This window comes from Balaenoptera acutorostrata, chromosome 13 (genome assembly GCF_949987535.1).
Source record: "Balaenoptera acutorostrata chromosome 13, mBalAcu1.1, whole genome shotgun sequence".
NCBI lineage: Eukaryota > Metazoa > Chordata > Mammalia > Artiodactyla > Balaenopteridae > Balaenoptera > Balaenoptera acutorostrata.
The window spans coordinates 64909618-64937000 of record NC_080076.1 but is presented as its reverse complement, the minus strand read 5'-3'; the positions used below and the strand labels follow the sequence as shown (position 1 = coordinate 64937000).

Here is a 27383-nt window from a genome sequence, read left to right as displayed (position 1 = left end):
AAATAAGCGCACCAACACTCGTCAAACAGCTATTGCATTTCAGCAATTTCCTCTCACCCCAGCAGGTGCAGCTAAGACACAGGTGCCGACACCTGGGCTCCCCCTGGGCAGTCCCCCTCCTGACCCTTTCCGTAGAAGAGAGAGGGCTCCCTCCTGCGTGCCAGCACCCATTCCGGCTCACCAGGCTCAAAGCATCTGTGGCTACCAGGCCACCAGAGATACCGTGGGGTCCCTGCTCACAGCAGCCCTACAGACCCGCTGGCATCCAGGGGATTTAAGCCTGGATCCCTGGGGTGATGCTGCCCCAAAGCAGGACTTGCCTCACTCAGCCCCTCCAGTCCCCGGGCCCCTGTTAGGAGGCAGATTCTGACCGTGGGTAGGGGTGGGGACCAATGTGCATTTCTAATCAGTGACTCAGATAACAGAGGCAGGAAAGGGGCCTGAATTTAAAAGAGGAGCGATTTCTACTCCCAACACAGAGAGGCCCCACCTCAAATAGAGAAGGAGGTTCCAGAGGAAGGAAGCAGACTTAGATCCACCCAGCTTCCCGCTGCTGTTCGGGGCGCTTCCCGGATCTGTGTCCCGTTGACACATAACTGCTGCTCTAATTCCAACAGCACGCAAGGCTCTGGAGCTGTGCGGGAACACGGCGCCCTTTTCCTGGACTTGAGACTGTGACAGCCTCCTCTCCCTCGGCCCGACATCACCCAGAGGCCCCGTGAGTCCTAAGACAAGACATTGCTGTCCCCAAGCCTGGACCGGCTCCTTCCACAGAGCCCTGGGGGCCAACCAGGACCATGCATGCACGAGTGCACACGAACAAACATGCACACACACGCCTGCACACGCGCACCTGCGCGCCCTCCCGGCTCCTCTCCTGCAGCACAACCTGCAACACTCAGACAAGCTCCGGCCTCCAGGCCTTTGCACAGAGCTCCCTCGGCCTAGAATCTTCCCAAATGCCACCTGGGCCGCTCAGGGGTCCCTGCTCAAATGCCACCTCACTGAGGAGGCCTGCCCTGACCCCCAGCCACGGAAACCCACCTTATGTTTAACAGTAGAGCTTTTGAAGTTAAAAGAATCAGGGGGTTTTCTTCTAAATGTTCTGTTCTCATCTCGTTACCTGTGAGCATGTTTGCTGATTCAGGTCACTCTGGCTAGAGTAGTGCATGTCCTATTCCATCCCAGCCACGAATGGAAAGACAATTCTGGACGTGGCTGCGAGAGCAAACTCCACGGCTGGAGTTCTAGGCCCAGCTCTGCCCCAAGCAGCCAAGCGGCCCCCAAGCAGCCCGGCCCTATCAGCACCCGGCCTCCCTCTTCTGTGCCCGGGAGACCCTCCCCACACTCCCTGCCAGTCTCCCCACTGCGGCCAAGAGAAAACAGTTCATCATCCACTGCACAGTCTCAGGAGGGGAAACCCTTAGCCAGCCCGGCGCCTGGGCAGCTCTCCCCCACTGCACATCCCTCCCAGGGAACCAAGGGACCCCTCCCATGTTCATGCCCTCCTGGCTCTCCCAAGGGGCCAGTCCACCTTTACTCACAGTACTGCCTGGTCACCACGCCCCCCCACCTGACGGTCAGCTCTGAGACAGGCTGCGCTCACAGAGCGTAAAGGGACAGGTACAGCCCTGTGCCCAGTCAAGAAAGTGTGCTCATTCCTACAGAAAATGAAAACGTGATAGATTCTGATCAGCAGGCCTTTAGGAGAATATCAAAAGACTATTCTGAATTCCAGGGTGTTCTGTTTTCGATGAATCCATTCCTCTTTCCTTCCTGCCTGCAGGATTTACAGGGCAACACACCACACCTCCCCTTACCAGTCATAATCAACCCAGAAGAACCTGCCTGCTGATAACGAATCAGTCACAAGAAAGATGTCTCAGACACCCTGATGCTAGTTTACCCTGCAGGCTTGGGAGTTCCTTCAGAGTGGGGAAAAGGAGAAGAAAGAAAGGGCTTTAAATATCCCTCTTTCTAGATCCACATTAGTCTCTATAAAGAAATAGAGGAAATGACACCGTCAGTGAAGACCTGAGCGTGTTCCTGCTGAGACGGCAGAAGACACAGGAGGCTGTCTGCCTCCCCCACAGAGGCTGCCTGCCTCCCCCACAGAGGCTGCCTCCGGTCAGGGGAGGCCACTTCCCCAGGACAGCAGCTCCCTGAGTCCACGAGGCTGCAATGCCCATCGCTTCTTCCTTCCTTCCGTCCTTCTCCTATGGCACCGACAGTGCATCCAGGCGGTGCCCCCCTGGGATGGGGCCCAGGCCAGAAGAGGTGGTGGCCAGGAGAGTGCAGGCCGGGATCCTGGGCCCTGGACCCCCGGGTGCACATTGGTCTCACACCATCTATGCCCTGAGGCCTCGTGGCCCAGGCAGAGGTTTGAAAAATGAGCAAAATGCCAAGACACAAAATAAACAGAAGAAAAGCCAGACAGGACTACATGACACAATGCCAGGAGCAAGGACAGCCCCTTCACAGACCCCCCTGCAGACCCCCACCATCCCCATGCAGGGCCCCCCCCCACAACCCCGCCTGACTCACACACCAGCCCATGGCATCGCAGTTCCTCGCCCCATGTAGTTCAGTGGTTGCCACACGCCTCATGATTGTCCAAGGTTCTACCCTGTGGGGTGTGGACCCGGTCCCATGAGGACAGTGTGACCCACACTTATGTGACAGATACTTCAGCATCTACCCATAAGGAACTCCTGACACTTCAGATGATTAAGTGCAGAGGCCGGGCCTTGTCGCCCCCTTCCTGATGCACTGGGACCCACCAGGTTAGGTTTCCACCCACAGTTGCAACATCAGCAGGGCCTGCAGAAGCGCACGGTGGGCATCCAAGGCCCCCGAGGCCAGACCCCCAGTCAGCACAGGGCTGGGGCGCTGCCCAGGTCCCCAGCACAGTAAGTGACCACAGCGGGGACGAACGCACATCTGCAGATGAGCTTCAGCAATGACATCAGGTTTTCGTCAAACTTCATTCACAACGAGCAGACTTACTCCATCAACACGCACTGTTCCCTGCTGGAAGACCCAAGTCCCCTTCAGACAATCCGATTTCTATGGATCCACAAGAAAAGCATTCTTTTCAATTTGCCTTCTTTGGTCACCAGGGCTGAGTTTTCATACAAACACTAACTTGCCTTAAAGACCAGTAAGAAAAGCGTCCGGCCTCCTCCAGGCACTGGGCACAAGGTCTGGAATTCCACAACTGGGTAAAGCAACTGTTACATCCCCTTAAAATGTAAATAACCCCAAGGGATCAACATTGATAACACTATCGCTATTACCACCTTGGTGTGAAGTAGCTTAGCAGTTAAACCTATAGACCTATTTACTAGTAGGCTGGTAGTTCATTCATTCACTCAACAAACAATTACCAGATAATGCTAATGGGGGAGATGTCTGTGTCAGGCACCAGCCAATAACTGGGGAAAAGCACAAGAAAGAAGGAGCACATCGGAGCAAGGGCATCAGGGTGACTTAGGGATCCCCGGCACCTGGGGAAGGTGGGCACAGAAGCCAGGCCACGGTTCTCCCGTTAAAGAGAGAACCTCTCCTCTCTGCGCTGAGGTCTGGCGCCTACAATCACACAACTCGAGAAAAGTGGAGTGACGTGGAGCTGGCTGGGCTCACGCTGAACAACAAACGTAAACTGAATGTGGCAAAGGCTCTGGAGTGAGGGTGTCTGCCTGCAAACCCTGCTGCTCGTCCCTCCCATTCAGAGCATTCTTCCTGGAAACTAGCGGAAATCAGGGAAGGATCCGACCCGGTTCTCACTTCAAGGTGTTTCAGGAGCAAATGCAGAGCATCAGGAAGGGGCCCCGTGATGACACACAAGGAGCACGCGGCCAGGCACAGACTTCGCAGGCCTCCTGCGCACACACAGGAAGGGCACCACTGAGGTCACAGTCACTCGCTTGAGGCCAGCTCGTCCAGCAGGACATGATTACTGGTGGGGACAGAAGTGAGATAAACCACATGCTGATCGCAGTTGAGAAAGGGGACCAACTCGGACTCACTGCTCTTCTCTACATTCATAGTTTGAAATTTTACCATAGTAAGAAGTTGAAAATAAGACTGTTGGAAGAATGAAAAACAGCAGTGGCTGAATGCAACACACATATGGGACTGAGTCTGGGAACAGAGAGGGTTTAGTAGGAGAAGTGGTAAGACCCAAGTAAGCCTGTGCCACTTTGTGCCTTGTGACGCAATCACCATGGCCTGATGTGGTATCAGGTGCCAACATTGAGGGGAGCTGGATGAAGGGTACAGAGGAACTCTGCACCACCTTCGCAACTCCTCTGTAAATATACAATTACTGCAAAGTCCTTGAGAGAAAGCTTAAAAAAAAAAAAGCAGAGGCGTAATGGTAGAAAGGGAATGAATGTGGCTTTTAAAACCCTGCAGCCATCCTGAAAACATAACCCATAATTCCTACTACCTCCTGGCACCTATAAAGCTGCCCATGTTGGGGACTTCCCTGGTGGTCCAGTAGTTAAGGCTTCACCATCCAATGCAGGGGGTGCGGGTTCGATCTCTGGTCAGGGAGCTAAGATCCCACATGCCTCCTGGCCAAAAAACCAAAACATAAAACGGAAGCAATATTGTAACAAATTCAATAAAGACTTTAAAAATGGTCCACATCAAAAAAAAAAAAAAAAAATCTTAAAAAAAAAAGCTGCCCAGGTTGGAATCTGAAAGTCTGTGTGGTGAGAATGGATGTGTTTCCAGTTACGACGTTTGGAGACCTTGGGTTTCCCTGGGCCTTTTTCATCCTGAGTTTGCCATCACTGTACCTGCCTGCAATGAATAAGCAGTTGCTGTCAGGAAAATTTTTTAAGAGCTTGTGGATAAAAAGGCATCACAGACTTTCAGGAACAAAGTTAACCTAGTTTTTAAAATCTCGACATCACTTGTGATCTACCTGCAGGACTGTTTAACCCTGAGGGTTAAGTGCAAATGTTCTCATTTCTAAGTGTGACTAACAGAACGTCAGGAGTGCACCTGGGCCTCCGAACGAACTGGCCAAACACTGCACTAGGAGAGGACAGCCCCTAACACAGCTCCCTCCATGGCTCAGCTCCAGAGGCCAATTTTCCAAGTCACTGACAAAAACGGGGATTCTGTCACCGTGGATCACGTTTCTTTACAGAACCCAGCCCGCTCCTACGCCTAAGCCAGCCAGTCAGCAGCAGCCAGTTGTCCAGCTGGGGCTGGGGCATTTGTGTTTTGCATTATGGGGGGGACTGAAGGGAACACCTTACAGACACCTGACCACAGATTTCTGCGAGTGGTTCAGACACGGCCATGGGAGAGCCCACACGTGTCCCAACAAAGGGCTGCAGAAATGCACGAGTGTGGGAAGCGAAGGTCCCCAGGGCCAGCCCTCTGGACACAGTCTGCTCTCAGCATGGGCAGAAGCACGCAGGGCTTGATGGCCATGACGGCCACGACCTCAGGACCCTCTGCGGGTCACCAGCACAGTGTCCTATGCAGTGAGCTCTTTAGTGAATGCTTAACGGTGATTTTAGACGATATGGGTTATCTGGATTTATCGTTGTTCACGCACTTTAATTAGCCTCTAAAAATACAGGGACCGACCTTCATGCCCATCTTTGTTCACACTTGAACCCATTTTCAACAATGCATTTTTAATTCGCTCTTGAGCATCTACTTATACATCTGCGGGCGCCTACCTCGTAATCCAGGCAGAACTACTCTGTGGAAGAATAGCCACAGTTCCTGGGTTCTGGGCCCCTTCCCGGTCCTCCCAGCCAGCCCCACGCACCCTGGGCAGAGCTGTCAGGGCTCGGTCCCTCAGCCCCTGTGGGAGCCTGGCTCCCATCCCACCTGCAGGAACTCTGCTAAGCATCCCTCCTCAGGAGGCGGGCAGGGCGGATGGGGCAGGCACTCAGCCCGAGCCTCAGTTTCCTCATTTGGAAGCAAGGATAACGACATTCGCTACCCGTGCAGTAAGCATTTGGCCAAGGCCCGTGTGAATGTTCATTAGGGGTAGTAGTACTTCCTGCCAGAAGAAACTCAGCAAAAAACTCAGGTGGCCCCAAAACTGACATGGCTTAAATCCAACACGTGGGCCTGTCTCCCTCACTGGTCTGTCTTACCTGAAACCTCCCCCAGTGACTGGCACTGAGCGAGGACCCACCAGGTGTGGGCCGGGTAGAATCAGGCTGGCCCCCTCCCCTGGTGGGGCCATAGCACAGTCAGCCCTGCAGGGTGTGGAACTGCAGGGGTGCGGGGGCGGGGGGGTACAACACAGTGCTCCTCCCAGGCAGGGAAGTAAACGCCCAACATCGTTTCCCACACCTCCCCTGAGGCCCTAACTCGGGCACAGCTCCACTTACGGGACCCACGGAGTCCACCCAATAAAGTGGGGGGGGTCCACTGAGGTGAGCCGGTGACAGCACCGCCCCAGCACCTCGTGTGCATGAGAGGAAAGCCCCCAAAATGAGAAGGTCCAGGGGACACAGATAATTCACGAGCTTTCATTCTTTTGTTTCCCCAGGATGCCTAACAAAATTGCTAGTGAGGCATATGATACATGCTTTCTAAAAACTTATTAAATGTAACCTTAAATGAACACTCCAACCTATTCTACAGAATCCCAACCACAGGGTCCACCCGTGAGCTCTGCAAGAAGTGCAGACTCCACACAGGAGCACTCACATGTAAGGCTTGCTGTGCGTGTGCGCAACTGTGTGTGTGTATGTGTGTGTGAATCTAAACATATATATGAATGTATGCATCTGCATGTGTGTGTACGTGTGTATCAGGAAGACACCCCTAAGCTTTTGATGGCAACTCTTGAAGGTGTAAAAGTGATTATATTAACCACGATACACTCCATGTGGACCAATAAATAATTTTTAAAGATTTCAAAGGTTAATTAGTAACTATAATAACAAAAAGAGAAGAATGGGCAGGTAATAGAGAAAACTGGGGCCTTTACCATAACATTAATTTAATTTATGGCAGTTAAGTTTAATAAGCGATAGCTAGCTAGGTGGGTGGATTGGATGGATGGATGCTGACATAGTGTCAAGGGCTGTGCCCATATTTTGTCTCATTGTTCCTCCACACTGTTTGAGAGATGGTTTTATGCCCAGTGGACAGTTAGTAGCGCACCCAAGGTTAAGAGCCGGAAGGTGGCAGAAGCCAGGACAGCTGGCCCTCAGCAAGGCGGCCTCGCCCCTTAGAAAGTCCAGGTGTAAAGTGGTCGGGAAATTATGAGCTGCTGGGATCAGACACAAATACGCAAAGTGCTCAGACGTAAAGGGCAGCTCCAAGCTGCTCAAAGAGGGGCTTCAGAACAAGGGGTGTGGGGACAAAGGCACGAAGGTGAAGGGCTCGGAAGAGGGGCCGCCAGACAGTAGACGAGACCCCACTCGGGGATGGGGTCTGGGGCCCAGTGCTGCTGCCCCCTGAGTAAGGGGGACGACCGGGGCTCCGACCGGATATCAAGCCGAGTGAAAGGCCAGAGATTGAACTAAACGACTTGGAAAGCTGCTTTTATTAGAGTCAAGTAAAACACTTTTTCTATCTACCACATAAAAGACATCTATGCCACAACTACCATATTTTAAAGGTAAAATACTAACAATCACTGTGTCATTGTTCTGAAAGATCCATTTCTCAATGAAAATCATTAGGAAGTGCTTGAAGGTGCTTCTTCTGCATATGAATAAAGTTATGAAGCTCCTGCCTGCCTCTCTGTGCCCCCACCCGCCATGATCAGACATCACTAATCACCCAAACAGTTCCAGGCCTGAAACCACAACACCAGTAGGAGTTAAACGGCCTCTGCATCTCAAACCTCAATTCCTAAACTGTAGAAGAAATGTGAACTGGTGCTGCGGTGACTTGACATTTCCTTCTCTTGAGTAAAACTTGAAATACCAGAATCCTAAACAGAATTGTTTCATTGGACTTTCCCAGACAGTCAAAAATAAAGGGTTCCTGTAAGTCAACATGTCTGAAGTACTTTGCTTATTCAAACTCATATTTTCTCTTCCCTAAAACCCTCCATCTTTTGTTACGATTTTAAGTTTATGTGTATTTTTGTAGCTATCTTTAAATCACTCCTGGCAGAAGCTGGGTGTGCACAAGGAAATCAAGAGAACACCACCAGTGCAAGAGGGACAGGCCAAGACCTCCACAATGCATCCTCTAGATACACGACCCGAGCTACTCCCCAGCTAGACTGCAGGGCCTGAGCCCTATGCCCACGTCAGAGGGCGACAGGCCACGGGAGCCTTTCCGGACATCTGTCTCCTGCAGGTGATGGACGGCACGCGTGTACCCGTCCACGTCCCCAGAGCCCAGCCTACTCTGACCTCTGTGGACATGAGAGTCTGAGCCATGACCCCTGCAACGTTCATGTTAAATGACAGTAAAATACGGAGACACAGCAGACAGCGGGTGGTTATCTCTGTAACCTGGGCCCCCAGTGAGAGTGCTCAGTAAGGTCCCAGGAAACCAGCCTCTGGAGGCCCAGTGTGAGGGGAACGGGGGCCGGGATGGAGCGAGGCATCTGAAGGAACTGCCCCTGGTGGCACTGACTTCAAAGGGACCCCAAGGTTCCAAGGGTCGCCCCTGCACCTGCCCACCAGTCGGTTGGTGTGAGAAGCTGCAAGGCTGGCTGACCATCAGGACCCAGAGACAGCAGCCTTTTGACAGGAAGGCCTCAGGGCCTGAATCCACCGGCTGCTCCCTCTGCTCCTGAGACACTGTCTGACCACAAGGAAGCCAATTTTGCCAAGGTTTTGCCACCTCCATCCCTGGGTGGGATCTCTGCCCCATCTGAATTCTCTAAGTATCAGAACCTCTTCGTCAGGTTGACGCTGGATGTGACACCTGCTGGCACTCACCCCTGAGGAGCACTCAGGCTGAGCTCGCCAACCACAGACGGCAGGAAATTACACAGGACCCGCTGTGGCCCCCGTGGAACTTTACTGTCCTCGGGTCGCTACACGTGTGAGGTGTGAATAGGGTTACGAAGGAAGGAGTGCGGACCAGGTCTGCCTGAAGCAAGGCTGATGCTTTCTTTGGCAGAAAGCACGAGACAACCACCATTTGCCTTGATCCCCAGCACTGGCCGTGTCTCCTCCATCTGTTCTCCAGCATCTCTGCAAACACACTACACGCCAGGCCCTGCGTTGGGTACTTGGAATATAGAAGAGGGCTCAGAGGTCATGGTCTGTGTGGAAGGCAGGCGCGAGAACAGTCAGGTGGGAAACAACGGTGTGAGCAGGCGTGCACACACACACTATGGTCAAACTCTGAGCACAGGGGAGGGCAGCGACATGCCAGCCTGGGGTGCTGACATGGGGCACCTCATGGGAAGGGGCGGGGAGGCAGCACCTCCCAGAGAATGCACAGGAAGGCGGGGCGGTGGGGGAGAGTGAGAGCCTGAAGAGGGCACGTGGGAGGGGCCGGGCCGAGGAGCCTGCACCCCCAGCACCTGCAACTGGACCACACGAGGCCGCCCCAGCTGCTCTGCATGTAAATGAACCTGTGACCTCCTAGAGCACCTTCCCTGGCCACCCATGGGACCCGTCTCCATCACTGAAATGGGTCTGGGTCGGGTCTTTCAAACCACTCCTCTTTAAACACAGGGCAAGGCTGTCTGGAACACGGTGAGGCCGAAGAAAGATTGATACCCTCTGAGCTCCCCTCACCAGCCCACCAGAAGCAGCCCCCCAACGCGGCACACTGGGGGGTGGGGGGCACACAGGGCTCCGGAGCCCCACAAACCACCAAGGAGCGCGAGGCGTCCCCACCCCGCGCTGGGTTCTAAGGGTAAAGAACGCAGTGTGCAAAGAGAGCGCAGCCTTTCTGAGACTATTCAAAGCCCCCTGGACACCAGAACATTCATTTGCTCATTAATACCTATAATTCATCCTAACTAATCAAAATTCATACTAGGTAATTCACCAGCTAATTAGAATTTACAAGGGCACCAATGCCTTTCAGGGCAGCTCATTTAGAAGCCACCAAAATCCTTACACAAGACATGAGGGAAAAGGAGAACTGAGTCTGTTTAAACTTCTAAGTGGTCCCATCAATACTCTTTATTCCCTCAAATCCCATAGCCCAGGAGGCTGTTCTCACTGGATTAGCTGCGTCAACATTTCCAGTCCCTGCTCCCCTCCCCCAGGCCCCCCACCAGCCAGCCAGTCGAGGACACACACCTTTCATCCACACTTAGGAGCTGTGCTGGGCAGCGCTGGGTCCACACTCCTAGTACAGGCTTGGTCTCAGCCCCACCCCAGAGGTCTTCTTGTTCGGTCTCTGCAGGACCCTTAAAGTACCGCACCTTCGGTGTGCATTTCCGCAGGCGGGAACCTGGTCGGTGGGCCCCGCGCCGCCGCCCTCGCACTGCCCGCTGGTTCAAGGTCTCTCTCACTCACCTTTGCTCTTGACTAACCACCAACTCTGAAATAACCCAGTTTATCACAGAAACTCAGCAAAGATACAGAAGTCTTCCTTTTGTGTGAAAATCAGCCGCCCAAATAAAGAACTCGGTTCCATCCAAAGGAGCTTCAGGGACGTCCAGGACTGCAGGCAAGGAAACTCCAGTGTCCTCCCAGGTGAGCCAAGGAGGTACCGACAGGACGTGACACATTTGGGGACGAGCCAGAAAGCGGAGTCTCTGCCTCTCTGTGAACTCAGCAGGCGTCCTCAGAGTTCTGTCTCTGGTCTCTGCCCCAGATAATGACAGAAACCCTGGATCCGTCCCGTGCTTGAGTGGAAACATGACCGGAAGCCCCTCCAACTCGGGAAAGGCAGATACTGGGAGCCTTGTCATGTCTGCACCTCCCAGCAGTTCCTGGGGTTTGGGTGGGTTTTCAGAGCACGTGCTGCACGGGCGAGGATGCAGCAGGAGCAGCTCTGCCCCGACACCCGTTTCCTACACAAACAGCCCAGGAACCGGGGCTCTGAGGAAGCAGGCTCCCCGGGGAGCACCAGACTCCACGGCAGCCGCTCATTTTGGAGACAGATCTTAACAACATGTGACCTTCGACAAGTTGCTAACATTCTCTGGGCCTCAGTTCCCTCATCTGTAAAATGCGAATGATCGTCACACAACGCAGTCCCACAAATGAACAAAATCCATCAAGAGAAATCCTGTGTTGGGGGTGCTGGGGGGAGGCTGGCACGGGGCTCTCAGTGGGGAAACTGAGTCCAGAGGTCTTGAGTGACTGGTGCCTGACCCAGGGTGGTCAAGCAATAGTGTCCACTGCAGGAAGGGTCTGGGAGCAAGAAGCCACATTTCCTGAATGTCTTCCAGCTGCTTCTCCCATTAAAGCAGAATCAGCCTCCTTCCACCAGACCCTACGGCTCCAAAGGAAGTTACCACGTCGTCTCCAAGGCAGGAGGACAAGGCATGCTGGCCAGTCGCTGCTCCAGCCCGTCGGTCACCATGGCCTTCCTTTGTAGATGGCGTCTAGACGAGAGGAGTGGGTGCCACCAGGGAATCTGCATGGGGAGGACACCGCGGAAGCACAGGACCAGCCGACGGCAGGACATGGGGCAAGGCGCCTCCCACGAGCCCAGTCCCCAGTCCTTGAAGCAGACGCCTGAGGGCCACGATCACCCCACCTTCCAGGCGGGGAAACCGGAACTCAGCCGGGCCTAAGACCACACCCCAGATGGACAGCAAGCACAGCCCCAACACGGGGGGCAGGGGGTCCCCCACCGGGGCTCTAGGACCCCCGCCTCCAACCTGCTCATTAGCCCCTTCCTCTGGGGCAGCTGTGGACGCCCCTCCCCCTTCTCTGTGTTGCTCTGCCTCACTCTCCCTCAAACAGGAAACAACTTTACTGCTCGAGTCACGACGTCCCCACCGTGACTCAGGACAGACCCTTACAACCGTTTCTCTGGATCGAGGTGGGACCATGTTGATTCTGAGCAGCTGCGGGAGGGGTGGAGACGCCAGCACGGGGGCAGAAGCAGCAGCTAATTCTACCCACACAGGACGCTGGGCACCCAGTCAGGACGCTCCACCAGCAAAGACGGAGTCTCAGAAGGCAGGCAGGGTGGTCTCGCAGGTGACCCCAGTTGACCCCAGGCACAGAGCAGGCAGAGGCTGCTCTTAGATCAAAGCCAAATGGTGATTTGAGGGGAAAAGATGGAATCGTGATTCTGCGTGTAACTGTTTTCACATCAAGGAGAAAGTCCGCTGTACGTAGGGCGCTGGGGGCACGTGTGGTGCCAGATGGAGCCGCTCTCCGTTAGAGTAAACCTCACCGTCCCCATAGCAACTCCCTCCATGCTTCCAAGATGCTTAAAAAGACACACATCACATTGTTTTCCACAGTTTTTCAGAAACTGACTTTTTGTTCCATGGCCTGAAGAAATCAAGTTCACTGGTGATTTTCTTGCTATAAAAAAGATCACTGTAGCAAATACAGAAAAGGTAAAAAGATGGGATTTCAAAATCTCCCTCGGGGCTACAATGGAGATGTCCATTTTTAAGGTCCTGGTGCATCTCCCTGCAGCCTGTTTTCCAGGGGAAGGCGCGTGTGCCCGCATCGGTCCAGCCAGATTGCTGACGGAGGCAGAAAGTGGAGCTCGGCCCTCGAGACAACTCACCCCCGCTGGTCGGGGCAGGACCGCAGATGTGTCCCCTGGACGTGGGGAGACCCCCACCTCACCCACAGGCACAGCTAGTGTGTGGTGACACATCACACGGGCTGAAATCCATCAGCGGAAATGAACCACGGTGTTACTTGCCACTAACTGGAATTTGTCTTATTCAGGCTTTTTTCCTTGTTCCACTAAATACTTAGTTTTCACATCCTTGTGGATTTTAAATCCAAGGCAACAAAACACAACTCAAGAAGACGTATCTAACACCAGAATAAAAGCACAGTCAGGTGTCTGGAGAATGAGTCAGGCTCCCAAGTACCTGTCAAGAACTTAGTCTCCTTTGAAAAGATGGAAAAACAACGCACAGATGATAATTTTCTCTACTTTGAACTTTTCCTGATCCCAAGAACAGAAGAAAACAGCTAAGGAGAACCAAGATAATAATAAAGACACTTTGTCTAAAGGGAAAATCTCAACCTATGATGATCTTAATAAAGTTAACAAATCTGATGATCTTTTATAATTTGATTAATTTGCTTGAAACAAATAGATAATATTTCATTTGTCCGCAGTTTATCTGGCCAGCGGGTTAAACTGGCGGGGTGGGGGGTAGGGGAGCGAGAGCAGGTCAGGCAAACAATCGCTTCTCTCTTGGGTAGGTCACTTTGGGGGGAAACGGTAAAATAAAAGTTAATGTAGGTGAGGAAACACCTGAGGGGCGAGGGGAGGGGGACAGTGTGGATGCTGAGCTGTGCCAGCCCCCACTCAACCCCCCAGCCTGCAGCTCTGCTTTAGCCTTTCCGGCAGGACCGTGTGTTTGCAGGGAGGCCTGGCCTGACCCCTGACGACTGTGGTGGGACCCCCAGCGCCCACACCGGCCCCCAGGAGTCGCCGTCCTGCCACGTCCAGCAAGCGCTCCCCAGTCCTGCACTCGCGGTCCCAGGCACCTCCCCCTGCACAGACAGAGGAAACCAGGACAGGGTATGGGCAGGATGCCCGACAGAGGCCTGAATGAAGTGAGAGACAGACATACAGCCCTGGGGGGTGGGTTTCAGCAGCAACCACACAAGGCCCTGTGGGTAGAGCTGGATGGTGAGGAGCCTCAGGGGACGGCGGCCAGAACCCCGGGCCAGAACCCCGGGCCAGGCGGAGCAGCCGAATCCCGGGTCCCCTGGCCCAGTTCACATGGCCGCTGGGCTGAAAGCAGACTGTGTGGGGGGGAGGCGAGTGGCCAGTCGGGAGACCCTGCGTGAGGCCACGGAAGGGACACACTGAGCTACTAGCGACGGTGACAAGTGACCAGATTTGGGGGAGCCCAGGAGGGCTCCAAGATGTGTGTCTGAATCACTGGGTGGGGGAGGGTCAAGTACATGGCTCTAGACACAGGCTTGGAGATCCCCACTGGGCAGTCAGGCATGAGTGTGAAGTCAGAGTCTGGGGCAAGGGCCTCCACATAATACAGAGCCCACTTCAATCCACACAACAGAATTAATTCTAAGCTTTCCAAGCGTGGGTGGGAGGTTCTGGGGTCAGAAAGCTTCCCCACTGACAGATGAGGGGGAGACCGCACTGAGGGCCACTCTGAGACCAACCCCAACTCCCGGCCACATCACCAAGCACCCAACCACGTCTTGTCACAAGGCGGTTGTTAATAAAATCATGCCAGAGTCAGTGGCAGAGTCACAGAAAGGAGGGCTCAGATGAGGGGCACTCGGTCCCCCCGCCGGCTCACCAGGCTCTGCTCACTGTCCCCGTCACGCCTGCCAACCGCCTGCCCCCTTCTCTCCACAGTCACCACTCCACCCAACAGCAGAGAACGTCCAAACACACAGGAGACAAGAGCCTGGCTCAGCAAAGAGGGGCCATTCTCGCCCGCACCGTCCTTCAGCGTCGGGCCATCCCCCGAATGCCCCGTGGGCTGCTGACCCTCTGCAGCAGTTACTGATCCCGCAGACTCAGTACCCCAAGGAGGGCGGAAAGCACTTCCTTCCTGCCTAAACCTTTGAGCGACACCTACCCCTCATTAGTGGTTTAGTGAGTGTCCAAGCAGGAGACCCTGCAGCCTCTGCCTCCATCGCCAGCTCGGGACACACTTGGACTCAGGGAGAAACACAGCACCTCTGGGGACTGCAGACGAGAGAGCAGAAGACTGCAGAGCAAGCGTGGCTTCCGCCTGGGGTCCAAGAAGGGGACAGGACGCATGGTGCCCACAGAAGAGGAGAACCGAGCGGAGAAGAGCTGCCGGAGGCTGAGGCACAGGGGAGGCCAGGCACCGCGAGGGCTGGGGCTGCCTTATGTCACCGGAAAAGGGCCCCAACGCAGCACGAAAACTACTCTGCTAGAAGCGGAGAGACAGAACCGGCAGTAACTTGCATCCACAGCTGAAGAGATGGACACCAGGACAGCAGCCACGCCACGTTAGGGAAAAGGAGCCGGGGCTGAAGGACACTGGACACACGGCTGGACGTCGGCTCCACTGCGACTGCCAGGCGACACTCCAGGTTTGCCAGGACCTGCCGTAGTTTAAGTGCCACAAAGGGCCACCAGCACACCTTCCTCTAAGAACAGAGATGAGAGCGGCCGCCCCACGCACCTCGCCTCACCCCACGTCTCTTTCTGCACAACCACGGGGAAACAACTGCTCAGCACAGCCCTCAAATGGCCTTGTACTTCTGAGTCTGACTAGTGTTTTGCCCTAACCTCTCAAAATTATGCTGCCCAGGTTCCTGCCCATCCAGCAAGCTGCAAAGCCTTGTCCCTTCAAAAAACCACCCGCCATGCAGCCTGGATGACTGCGGGCCACCTCTTCCCAGCAGGTTTTGCACATTAAGATACACTCTGATTTGAATCCCACATTCAGCTAACAGCCGCATTAGAGATCAATTACACTTCCACATACGCTTCATTATTTGTTTGTTCCTTAAAGCCAAGGATCATGAAATTAGATGCTGTCTGTGAAGAGCTTTAAAAAGTTAGTGTTTTGCAAATAGAAGCCACTACTGTCACCATATGAAAGTGACAAGCCTGGCCCCCTGGTGTGAGCTTCCTGGAGCACGAACATTTTCGCATTTTGTGAAATGTGAACAAGTACCGAGTACTGGAGAGCTCAGGCTGGGACAGGGCCCCCAGGGCAAACAATCAGGTGTCCCGAGGGACCCGTTTCTCTTCACCGACATGGCTGGTTGATTTGGTTTTCAGCAAAGATGGGCAGAAACTATGCAACAGACTCAGTCTGCCAACCTCTCCGCAGCACCACGACTGTCCCCACCGGTGACAGCGATGGCGCCTCGCCGCACACGCCTCCAAGTCCCACCTCTGCTCATGCTCGTCCACAAGCCCTCCTCCTCCCTCTCCACCCTCCACCACGCAGGTCACAGTCACGGGTCAACTGCCACTTCTTCCCAGCACCTGTGCCCCTCCCCTGAAAGCCCCCTCTACCATCAGGTCAGCCCAAACCCGCTCCCGCCGCCCGTACAGATGGGGTCTGACCCGCAAAGCTCCAGCCACAGCCCACGTTCTGCTCGGGCAGGACGAGAACCAGCGTTTCTTGGCCTCACAGCCCAATGTACTCACTGACCTGCTCCACTGAGTAAATCATCTCACCTTCTGGACGGTCAGCTCTCGACAAAGCCGTCCTGCCGGCACTGCACGTTACCAAACCGCGTCAGAATCCGCCCGGCTCCCACCACCTGGAGACTCAGGAAAAGGGGCCACAGGAGCTAGGGCTGCAAAGTGGGGAGAGGAGCCATGGAGTCTGTGGCGCCGAACCACCGCATAGGGTTCCCTGCGCCCTCCTGCAGGGGTGCGTTAGAGCCCTAAACACCGGAGCCACGAGGTCACTGTGGACCCGCGGTGCCAGCCCTCCCCACCACAGCTGCTCCCTCGCGGCAGGCCCTGAACACGCGGTCCCACTGCCAACAGTGGCCCCAACTGTTCACACACGTCCTCCTATGAGCAAAGAAGTGTGGGCAGCACACACGGGTCATGCATACTTAATTATAAACTACACACGTGAGGACGGAAGCAGGGCCCCACGCACATTGTACTGAGGTTTACGCCCTTGTCTGTGCCTTCTAGACCCCAGCGTGCACAGCTCTGAGAGCCCTGGACAGGGGAACCCTCTCCCTGCTGTCCGCCCCACAAACCGTTCTCTGGCCACCTCTCAGCCCAAAGCCAGCCTCTCCCTGAAGTCCCCTAGGTTGCCCAGAGCAGACCGTGTGCTCAGACATCACGGGGCCCCGTGGAGCAGAGGAGGGGAGGGAGGGCGCCTGAGGCCGTCAGAGCTCGCAGGCCCAGAGGCCTCGGCCCCCCCCACCCCAGGTACACAATCTTTCCCGATGAACGAACGGCTCAGATGGCATTTCCCGCTCTTAACCCGGGGCTTGGCTACAAGCACCTGTCCTCACTGCTGGCTGCTTCCTGTGCCAGACTACCGGCTCCTTGAGTCCTGGGGGCAGGAGCAGGGTCCCCGCCTCACAGGCTGGGCGGGTGCTTCCCAAATGCTCCCTTGACTGGAGGCAGCCACACTTTACCGAGCTCTCACTGAGGCAGCGCCGGGCCCCTCCCTGCTGGTCTACATGAGCCTTATCTCGTTTGATCCCCTGCAAACCTAAGGGGCAGGCAAATGGCTATTTTAGGGAAGGGCAAACTGACCTTCCCAAGGTCACAAGGCTTCCAGGGGCTTGGCCGGGCAGGGGGGCTGTGAGCCACTGACAAAAGCAACCCCCTTACAGCAAAACTTTCCTCAAAACCAGGAGGTGATGCGTCTGCGCGCTATGAACAACAAATCCCCTTGGGTGGCTCAGGCCCACACTACAGCCCTGATGCTGCTTCTTCGGGTGGCCAAGGCCACAACGGGAGCCGTTCCCTCAGGCACATAAATGTGCCCCAATTCCTAAAATCCAGTGTATGAACCATGTTATAACAATAAAAGCGTGAACATTCACACGAAGCACTCAGTACAAAGAGGTCCATCAAATAACAAAAGCTCCAATCCACGGAACAGCCAACTTCTTTTATCAGAAATAAACACTTATGTTTTCTCGACTAAATTTACTACATAAGTTATATAGTTATGACTGTGTATATATATTTATTATTTTTACATTACTCTTCAGATAAAAAAAAAAATTAAATCCCAGGACCTACCTCTAGTTTGGAAGTAAAAGATTGTGGCTCTTATATTTAAATACCAGTAGGATGAAAGCTAAGTTCTGAAGAGGGCAATATTTATCTTAATAGACAAAGTCATAGAAATATAACCGTTCAACCAAGCCATCCAGCTGTAAACATTACCCACCCTTGAAATCATGCTGCATTATGTCCAGAAAGACCCTCTGTTCCAACTGGAAGATTCCGGCATTCTATCATCCTGCTGAAGGAGCACACCAGGTTGGATTAAACCCAAGTCTGTGAGCCCTGCACACACGAGCCAGCAGCAAACAGCGCAGAGGGACACAAGGGGTGTCAGCAACCTATTCCATGACACCTATTCCATGACCAACTCCCTGGGAACTCCTCTGCTCGCTCTACCTCCAGGGCTTTGGCCCCGTCTGCCCTGCTAGCCATGTCCAGGGTGTGTTTGCACCTGGAAAGCGTGGTGTGGCTGCCCACATGGCCAGCAGGGGGGCCAAGCAGACAACGGCCAGGGTGCTCCCCACAGGCTGTGCCTGGAGGGCCGGGGTCACTCACCCAAGCGCCGGCGCCCACCTGGGCCCCTTGGACCATACTCTCTGCTCACCGGGCCACTCCCGACAGTGCCGGGCGCTCCCAGCATGCACCCCAGGGCGTGGTAAGCACCCACACCTGCCCCAGCACCGACACACAAAGGTGTGTGTGACCAGAACAAGCTAATTGGGGCTCAATTACCCCAAGATGCAGGTGTCATGTCTTGCTCCCTCCAGCTGTTCCCAACCTTTCAACCAAAAAGGCTGCCTTTCGAGGAAAACAAAACCAACTTTAGTTAACTGCAACGTACTGAAGATACTGAGATGGTTCTCCTTCTCTGGAGCTTCCGGAGCAGCCGGTGTGGGCGCCGACCCCCTCAGGCTGGAAGCAGAAGTCTGCGAAAGCGTAGAGGGGACCAAGGGAGAGGCCCCCAGCAGAGGGCACCCAGGCCAGGTGTCTCCCATCAGCCATCGAGTGAAACGTTAAGAAAATGAATTTTATGTTGGTATCCTTGGGCAAAAGGCCAGGGAAGAGTTTGATCTCAAAAAGCGATCACTGAGAACGGAGAGGAAGGACTGAGGGAAGTGTCACACAGCTCCTCAAGCAGCTGCTGCCGAGCCACCCCTCCCCCACCTCATCCCTCCACCCGGGGCCCACGTTACCCAGCCGGTTAGGGTGAGGATGTTGGGGAAAGACCAAGCACAGTCTTTGGCCATAAAATCCCGTAATTTTATTTAAAAATGTATTATTAGACTGTCTCGTGCCCTTAACCTACCTGAGCAGGTTTAATTCCAATTTAAAATAGCACAAAGGTCTTCAGTACGTTTAATTCGAATTTAAAACAGCACAAAGGTCTTATCTCCATGCTGGGAGCATCTGCTAACATCACTGCATCTGCCCACAGCAAAGCTCTAGCAACAGCAAAACTCTCTTCACCTGTGTATCCCCAGATGCCACGCCCTGATTTTCACAACAGAAGGATGGGAAGAAAAATTTAAACATACCATTTCATTGCCAAACTTGAAAAGATTTTTTTCATAACAATATTCAGCACTGGCAAGACTACAGTCACCCCTGTGTCCGTGTGCAGTGTCCCCGCCTTTCTGAGAAGCAACTGGTAATACTTCTGGAGGAGCCTCTAAAAGTTATACCCACCAGCTCCTCCTTGAGGAAGCTATCCAAAGGACGTAATCAGAATGTCCAGTGCAGAATTATTTATAATAGGGAAAACTGCTAACAGCCTCAGTGTCCCAAAACTGGCTTAAAAAAAAAAACCAATATAACCACAGCACAGGGTAGAATTTAATAGTCATCAGCAGTGGTATTTTTGGAGACTATTTAAATTACATGAAAATATGTTCAGGATGGAATGTTAAGTTTATAAAAAGTATATAAGTTCGATGCATGATTTTATAATTAAGTCTGGAAAGAATCTACAAAACTGTAAATAGAGGTCATCTCTAAAGGTAGTGGAATTATATGTAATTGTAGCCATTTTTATTTTCTTCTTGTTTCTTTCTTTTTTTCTCTTCTTTGTTTCATAGTTTCCTAATTATCTTCAATAAGTATATAATCAGGAAAAAAAGGATTTCAGAGACTAGATCCGTGACACTGGTTTTAGCCAGGCCTGAAAGAATCTCTGGAATAAAGTCAGGTTCAAATAGAGGGTGGAACCTGGTCTAGGGCCAACCCGGGCCCCCATATGCTTGACAGGGGGACCAGACAGGAACTCCCCCAGGCCAGTGCAGCCCCCAACGCAAAAGGGCACCCGTCCAACCCGACTCCAGGGACCAAACTAGACAGAGGCCCAGCAGGCCCTACAGTGTGTGGCCACCACAATCCCCTCAGAGAGGACAGCACCACCCAGCCACTCAGGGGTGTGAAAGGGCCAGGTCCCACCTGCTGCCGTGGGAAGGTTTGCAAAGGGCTGGGGAGCCGTCCTGCAGGACCCCGGACATCCGCACCTCCTGGGGCCTCACTTCAGGCCCCATAACCTCAAACACTTAGGTCCGTCCGAGATGAACACAAGAACTGCACGCAGATACATGTGGTTGATTAATCCACGCCCCCTCGGAGTGAGACAGAGAATCGGAGAGATGTATCTTTTCATTTCACCTCACATTCAGGGACTTTCCAGGTCCTGCTGAGCGGGGAGGGCCTGGGCCACCTCAGTCGAGCCCTGCAGGCCTCGGGTGTCCCCCGGAAGACAGGACCGACGCCCGACAAACCTCACCCAGAGAAGACCAGCGGAGGTGGTTCCACAGAGCCCAGGACCACAGGCATCAACTCTCTGGCTGATTCCTCCTGGGAGGACGAAGTTCAACATGGACAAAACAGAGCCACCAATGGCCCAATTCTCGAAACCAAGGCTGTGACCACAGGCAGGACAGGCACAGGAGCAGGGTTTAGAAATGGGGGTGGGGCCCGGAGGTGGGGTGTAAATCAGAGCCATGGACAAAGGCAGGAAAGAAGGAGGAGCCCTGGGCCCTGCTTGGGATGAGGAGAGACTTGGTCCCCCTCTGCCCGCCGTGAGAGGTCCCTGAGGAAGGGCCAGCCCCAGGGTCACAGCCCAGGCCCCAGCGTGACGTGGCCACCTCCACCTTTGCTCACGAGACAGCGTTTCTTCACTCCGGCATTTCAGGCTTCTTGCTGCCTGTCTGCCAACGGCATGGTGGCGGTGCCCACGTCCCAGGGCTGCTGGGGGGCTTCAATCAGCTAATATAATACTAAGGACAGCCTGGCACAGGGGCGGTGCTGCTGTCGCTCTGACCGCTGCCCGGGGGAGCCCTCCCGAGCACGGCCTGGCCTTCCGCCTTTGGAACAGTGGGATTTCACTCTCGAAATTCCCTCCCAACTCTGTGCAGAGGCTGCTGGCTCCAGGGCCATGGACCGGCCACCAGAGGCCCAGTCCACTTCTGGGGAACCAAGGAGGCAGCGCTGGGAGCCTGCACTCCACAACCCCAGGGATGGGGCGGGGAGCACCTTGCCACATCCCACCACATGGCTGGATAGCGGGGTGGGGGGCTGGGTAGGATGGGATGGGGCCTTTTTGCAAATTGGACAGAGCAGGCTTACTTTGAAGAGAAATTCTAGGTCCATTTAGGGACCATGTTGCTCATACCCACCCAATTCCTGCCAGTCCAGGCTCTGAATCCTGTCTGCACAGAGAAGATCCTGCGAGTCATTTGGCCGGGGCCCAACTTAGGAGGTGGCTTTGTAATACAAGCAGTGTGTCCGCCAGCAACTAAAGCAAGACCATTAAGTTCATTACACCTGTCACTCTGCCAGCTGACTATCCACACGCCAGGGATGAAAGTACACTGTGCCCAAGGAGTGTCACCCAGCCCCCTCCCGGGCAGCTCACACACTTATGTCAGACAATTTGTTCTCAATGCCTGCACCTGCAGAAAGAACAGCAGCCAAAGTTTAGTTTCGTCGGAAGCTGGACCCTGGATGGAAGACGAGGTGCCATGTCCCCTGATGCAGAGGAGGGGAGACGTGGGGGTAAGGGGTCATCGAGGGGCAGGGCCACCAGGCCAGGAAAAATACAGAGCTGTTCCCTGGATTCTGCCGCCTGCAGCCCTGGCGAAAATAAAAGCAAGAGACACACCCTTTTCGCTTCCAAAGCAAGTCACAGAATTCCAGGCAGCGCGCAGACCTTCCACACACCCACGCACTGCACATCCTGCAGGCTCCTGGATGCCCGAGGCCCTGCCCACTGCTCACAGCGGTAATTTATTTATCCCTGTCATGTAACATTAGCAATCTGTCTGAAGCTTGGCAAGCACCAACTTGCACTGTCATATAAACTGTCTGACAAACTTAAAGTTTCATAAATGCTTCTTTTTTCCAGCAGACAATAAAGCATCATAAGAAAAAAAGTTATCTCCTTTTCTGTTCCTTTTCTCTCTTCCTCTTCCAAAATAAAGGCAGGCGGGGGCGGGGCTAGGAGAGAAAGAATGAGAAAAAAAGAAAGCCAACCACAAAAGAACTCATGCAAACAGAAATGATCCCTCAGCAGGATTCTTAACCTTGAAAGTCTCAACACTTTTCCAATGCCAAGGAAATGAGTAAATGAGTGGGGGAGGGGTGGCACCGTGTCTGTTGGTCTTGAGGGGGTGCAGGCAAAATCTGCAAAACAAAAGTACGGTCATTAAAAATTAATAAAGGGTGTGGACAGCAGCCTCCACCCGCTTCTGCTCGTGGGGATTTGAGCCAGACACTCTGCGTCCTCATTAAGTGGTGTCTGGCAGGCTGCCGGGGTTTTAGTGGATTCTGGGAATGCCAATATATTAACCAGAGGACTCTTTGCAAACCCTTTAGAGTTTTTATTCTAGAAAAGTCAACCATTTGGCACAGAGCAGCCTTATTTTTGTCCGGGAAAGCGCTCTGCTGCCAATCAAGGGAGAAATTATAGCTATGTTCTTCGTAATTTCCAAGACCTATCTGGAAAACAAGCTTGGTGGAAAGAAAAGTCCTTACAAAAACAGCTTAAAAGGCCAAAGTACCATTTTTAGTGGAAATTCAAAGAAAAGCAATGCATACTCAAATCACATGGATAGGAGACAACACAAACATTATTTTCAAGTCCTCCTATGATAGACAGAAAAACAGTATTAATTGGAAATACAAACCCAATATTTCTACAGCAATTAATAGTACAGGTGCTCACCTGTGTCCCCTAGCTGCCTAAAAATAAAGCTAATAATGCCACCCAAAAATCTCCCTAACACATGGCAGGTCTTGTGGCCTAAATTTTCAGATGGAGTCAGAAGCTATACATTGCTATTTAAAAACTGAAGATTCACTTTCCATCACACCCATGGTATAGGTCACGGTGTAACTCTAAGCTAACAAATCCCATGTAGGCAGAAAGTCACTTTGACATCAGAAAATACTGGCTTCCAGGAGAGTGTTCTGAGACCTAAAAAAGGAGGGGGTGGAAGCAGGGAGAGAGGGCACTGGGGACCCCGTAGCATTCCACACTGTTTACATTGAATAGCCATAAATCTATATGAAGTATGTCAAACGTTTCTAAAAATTTTCCAGGTTAACATGGAATGATCTTTTCATTTCTTTCTTCCTTCTGTATTAACTCTCACCCAAAAGAACAGACACATCACAGAGACGCCATAAGCCCAGACACAGAAGAAAGATAGGAATAAACTTGCAAAGGGCCACCAGGAAGATCTGACCAGTCACAGTTGCCAGTGTCCCTGCCCTGAGCGCTGAGTGGTTGGTTTTACGTGATGACAAAAAGCCATGACCTCCTGCGCAGACCATGGGGGTGACTGCACAGGGATCTGGACAAGCTTAGGGGTTTCTGCTGGACCGCAGGCCAGGAACCACACCCAGGGCACTAAGTCACCGTCACCTCCCTATGCTCCTGTCGGGCTGGGAGGCAACCCTCCAGCAGCCCTGAGGAAAAGCCAACCACGTCCCAGGAGCTGCGGGCCGCTCTGCCAGGCGGCTAAGTCAACCGAGACTGCAGCCCAGGCCCAAACTGTAAACACCTCTGCAGGCGGGCGGGCCCTGCTCTCAGCGCCAGGCAAGAAAACTATTCTTAGAGCACTGTCAGCACTGGGGGTGGGGGGTGGGGGGGGGTGGGGGTGGGAATAAATATTTGTCTATATACTCTGGCAAGTGGGGGCAGGAGACTTTGACTCAAACAATACGCCAACAAATGGGCACAAAATCCCTTAATAAGCAGCTGGCACTGGCTGGGTTCCTCTGCAGGACTGTGGTCATGCAAAGGGCCCCAGAGAGGATTCGAGAGACAGCCCTAATACCTGCTGGGAAAAGTCTTCTCCATCATAAATACAAGCCTCCACAAACTAGAACCACAGCCAAGACTCTTTCAAGGGTAACAGCAAAATGTTAAGAAATTAGAGGGGGCTTTTAAAACAAGGGAGGAAGGCAGCTACAAGTCCATTGCAGCAAATCCCTTACTGGCACTTACAGTCTCAGCCTTAATTCCTAACAGTGTGTTCAATGTCAATAGCAAAGTGAAGCTCTTAAAAGAATTAAGCTCTCAAAGATCATAAGGAATATACCCCCATGTTTTAAAAAGCACAAGAGCCATCAAAGAGCATCCAAGGATAGGAAACCAAATATTATAATTCAATACATGTACATGGATAATCAGATCTACTCCTTTGTACATCGAATGACTCAAATTTGACATGACCCTTCACTGAACATAAAGAACATGTTCAAGAGAACAGTGCAGAGTACAAGGGCAAATGTACAGGTGACAATAAAGGCAATATAAGCCCTGGGAAGACTAAACACTCCTATGCAAATGCAGACCTGACTGGACGCAATGGCAGTTTCTCAATGCAGATCCTCCAGGACCTGTCCTGTAACTCACACTGTCCTGCAGCTTCAGGGGAGACAGACTGGAAGAACACCCTCTTGGCTAGCCAAACAGGCGGAAGGACCATTTAAAAAGGAATCTTCCTGGTCTAGCCCCCAGGGATGCACCAACCTCCATGCCAGCTACAGGACCACATATTTCCAAGAGCCAAGGCGGCTCACCATCGCCACCCACCTCCACTGCAAGAAGCCTACTAACAGTAGCTCTGGAATCAACACGGTGCAGCTTACCTCACCTCATCCCACAACACCTACACACAGTAGGTCATCCAAAAATATTAACACCATCATAACTAACATTTAGAAAGCAGCACTGAACTACAAGCGAAGGGTCCAGGGATGCGAAGTTGCCAAAATAATTAGAAAGGAGAAGGAGAAGGGAGTAGATGGGACACAGAGGAAGAGAAAAAAAGCAAATCAGAATTATCCAATTTTAGCTAATTAAAAGAGTCTCTGGGGAAAACAAAAATTACGCTAGTTTATGTGTCCACCAGCACTCAGTAATCACTCCTGCGCCTGGGTCCCGGCTTGCTACGAGTTTCCCGCTGTGCCAACCGGCGCGCGCTCACCCGGGAAGCGGCCCGACCTACCCGCCTTCTCCAGGTGCCACCCACCCCGCCGCGGTCCCCGTCGTCCTCCAGAAACCTCCGCCTCATCGGAAGCCTCCTCCTTTTCCAGTTAAAAAAAAAAAAAAGTTTAAAACCAAGCATTTGCCCTCGGGGCCAGCGCGGCGAGCTGCCCAGCACCGAGCCCAGGTCTCGGGCGACGCACTTACGGGGCGCGCCCAGCCCCCGGGGGGCCGGCGGGGGTCCCGGGAGGCGTCCTCTGCGCTGCGCCCCGCAGACCGCACAACAAAGGCAGGGCAGCCGGGCTGGGTGCTCGTCGCTTCCTGTTTATTCCGCCGTGAGGGTCACAGAAATTCTGCCCACGCCCGCTTCCTGCGGGCTCGGGGCTCAGCCTGAGGGCCAGCGGCGCCGGGACAAGCTGCTTCCCAGCCGCCGCGGGAGCCCCTGCGGCCCGCGCCCTGCTCAGAGCGCGGGGTGCCCGGGACGCGGGGTGCCCAGGACGCGGGGTCCAGGGTCCCGCCGCTCCGCGCCTCCCTCCCCGCAAACTCTGGCAATGCCCGCACAACCTGCCCGCGGACCCCGTCCCCCGCCGCGGCGACGCACAACCGTGCGGGGCACCGGGAAGCAGACGGCACGGTGGGGACCGCCCTCCTGCGCCCGCCCCCGGGAGCGCCCCGGGCGCCGCCGTGCCCACCGCGACGCCGCCGGGACTCGCGGGGGTGGGGGGCGGCCCGCCGACGGCGCGGCTCGCGGACGTCCAGTTCCGGCGCCCTGTCCTCCCGCCCGCGCCCCCGGTCCGCGCAGCGCCGAACTTGGCCGGACGCCGGAGCTCTGGGTCGGCACTCACCTGCGGCCGCGGCTCCGGAGTGAGGCTGCCGGGGCGCGGGGCGCGGGGGGGCCGCTTTAAGGGCCGGGATCGGCCCCGGCTCCCCGCGTTCCCCGCCCCCTTCCACGCTCCCCGGACGCTCAGCCGGCCTGGTGGCGGCAGCTCCTCCCTGGTTCGCAGGAGATTCCCGGCCCGGCCGGCCGGCCGGCCCGCAGCGCCAAGCGGGGAAGCGGGAGACGGTGCCTCGGGTGCCGCCTCCGCCTCCGCGCCGTCTGCCTCGCGGTCCGCCGGCCTCTCCGCTCTCCCCATCCCCCTCCGAGCGGGACCGGCGGCGGCCGGGCGGGGCGGGGGCGGGGTGGGCTGGCCGGACCCCGCGCGGGCCGCGCTGACCTCCGCGGGCCGCGGGCACCGAGCTGGGCGAGCGGGCGCCCAGGCCGCGGGACCCCCGGCTGTGCACGCGGCTCGGCTCGGCCTCGCTGGGCGCGCGCCCACCGCCGGCCGGACGGGGAACTCCATCCCGGAGCCGGGAGACGATGGCGGGGGGCGCCGCGGGCAGCCGGCCTTCAGGCACTGGCCGAGATGCACAGTAGGGCTGCAGGGCCCTTAGTGGGACGGATGAATCCTCCTATCCCCACCTAGTCAGCCCCTTCCCAGACGGGGAGTTCAGGTGGATTCTTCCCACTGCGACCCTTTCTCCTTGGAGGACCTACATCTCTCCTAGGAAGGCCTTTGGGACTTAAACTCCACTTGAGTGCAGACAGTATACGTGTTGTCTTCCAGAAGTACTAGCATTCACACTGGCCAACCTGACTGTGTTTGATAGGGGTTTGGTTACTGCCACAGCATACGGGCATTTTAACCCAGCTTTATTACAGCCACCAAAATTAGACAAATTAATTGCCAAAATTAACCCCCCTGCAGACATATCAAAATACACCAATCTGGGGTTTCAGGCAGGGTATAACAGAAGGGCAGCTAATTAAAGCAGCTAATTTTCAATGTCTCCACCTCCCCGCCAAAAGTTGACCAGCTCATGCTTCCATAATATCAGAGAAAAGAATCTTTTGAAATCTACATTAATTTATCAGTAACTTTTTAGTTAGTGAAATGTTAGCTTAATTCAACTTCCTTTGAACAGTCCTCAGCTGTCAGCTATGATGGTAACTGCTGTGTAGGATTTGATCAGTGCTCATAGGTGATACAATATTAACTACCATTTATTGTGCCAGGCCCTGTGCTAGGAATTTTACGGAGATTATCTAATTCAATCCTCAGGACAACTGTGGCAGCTAGTACTTCCCCATTACACAGATGAGAAAGTTGAGGCCGTG

General features: G+C 54.1%; 1 protein-coding gene across 1 annotated transcript in view; it reads right to left on the bottom strand.

Annotated features, from left to right (window-relative positions):
- LDLRAD4 (low density lipoprotein receptor class A domain containing 4) overlaps nucleotides 1–26494 on the bottom strand; it is a 298933-nt gene extending 272439 nt beyond the window's left edge. The window contains 1 exon segment of the mRNA XM_057526646.1: nucleotides 26074–26494. The gene's annotated coding sequence lies outside the window, so the exon portion shown is untranslated.
- Between the last annotated feature and the right edge of the window lie 889 nt (nucleotides 26495–27383).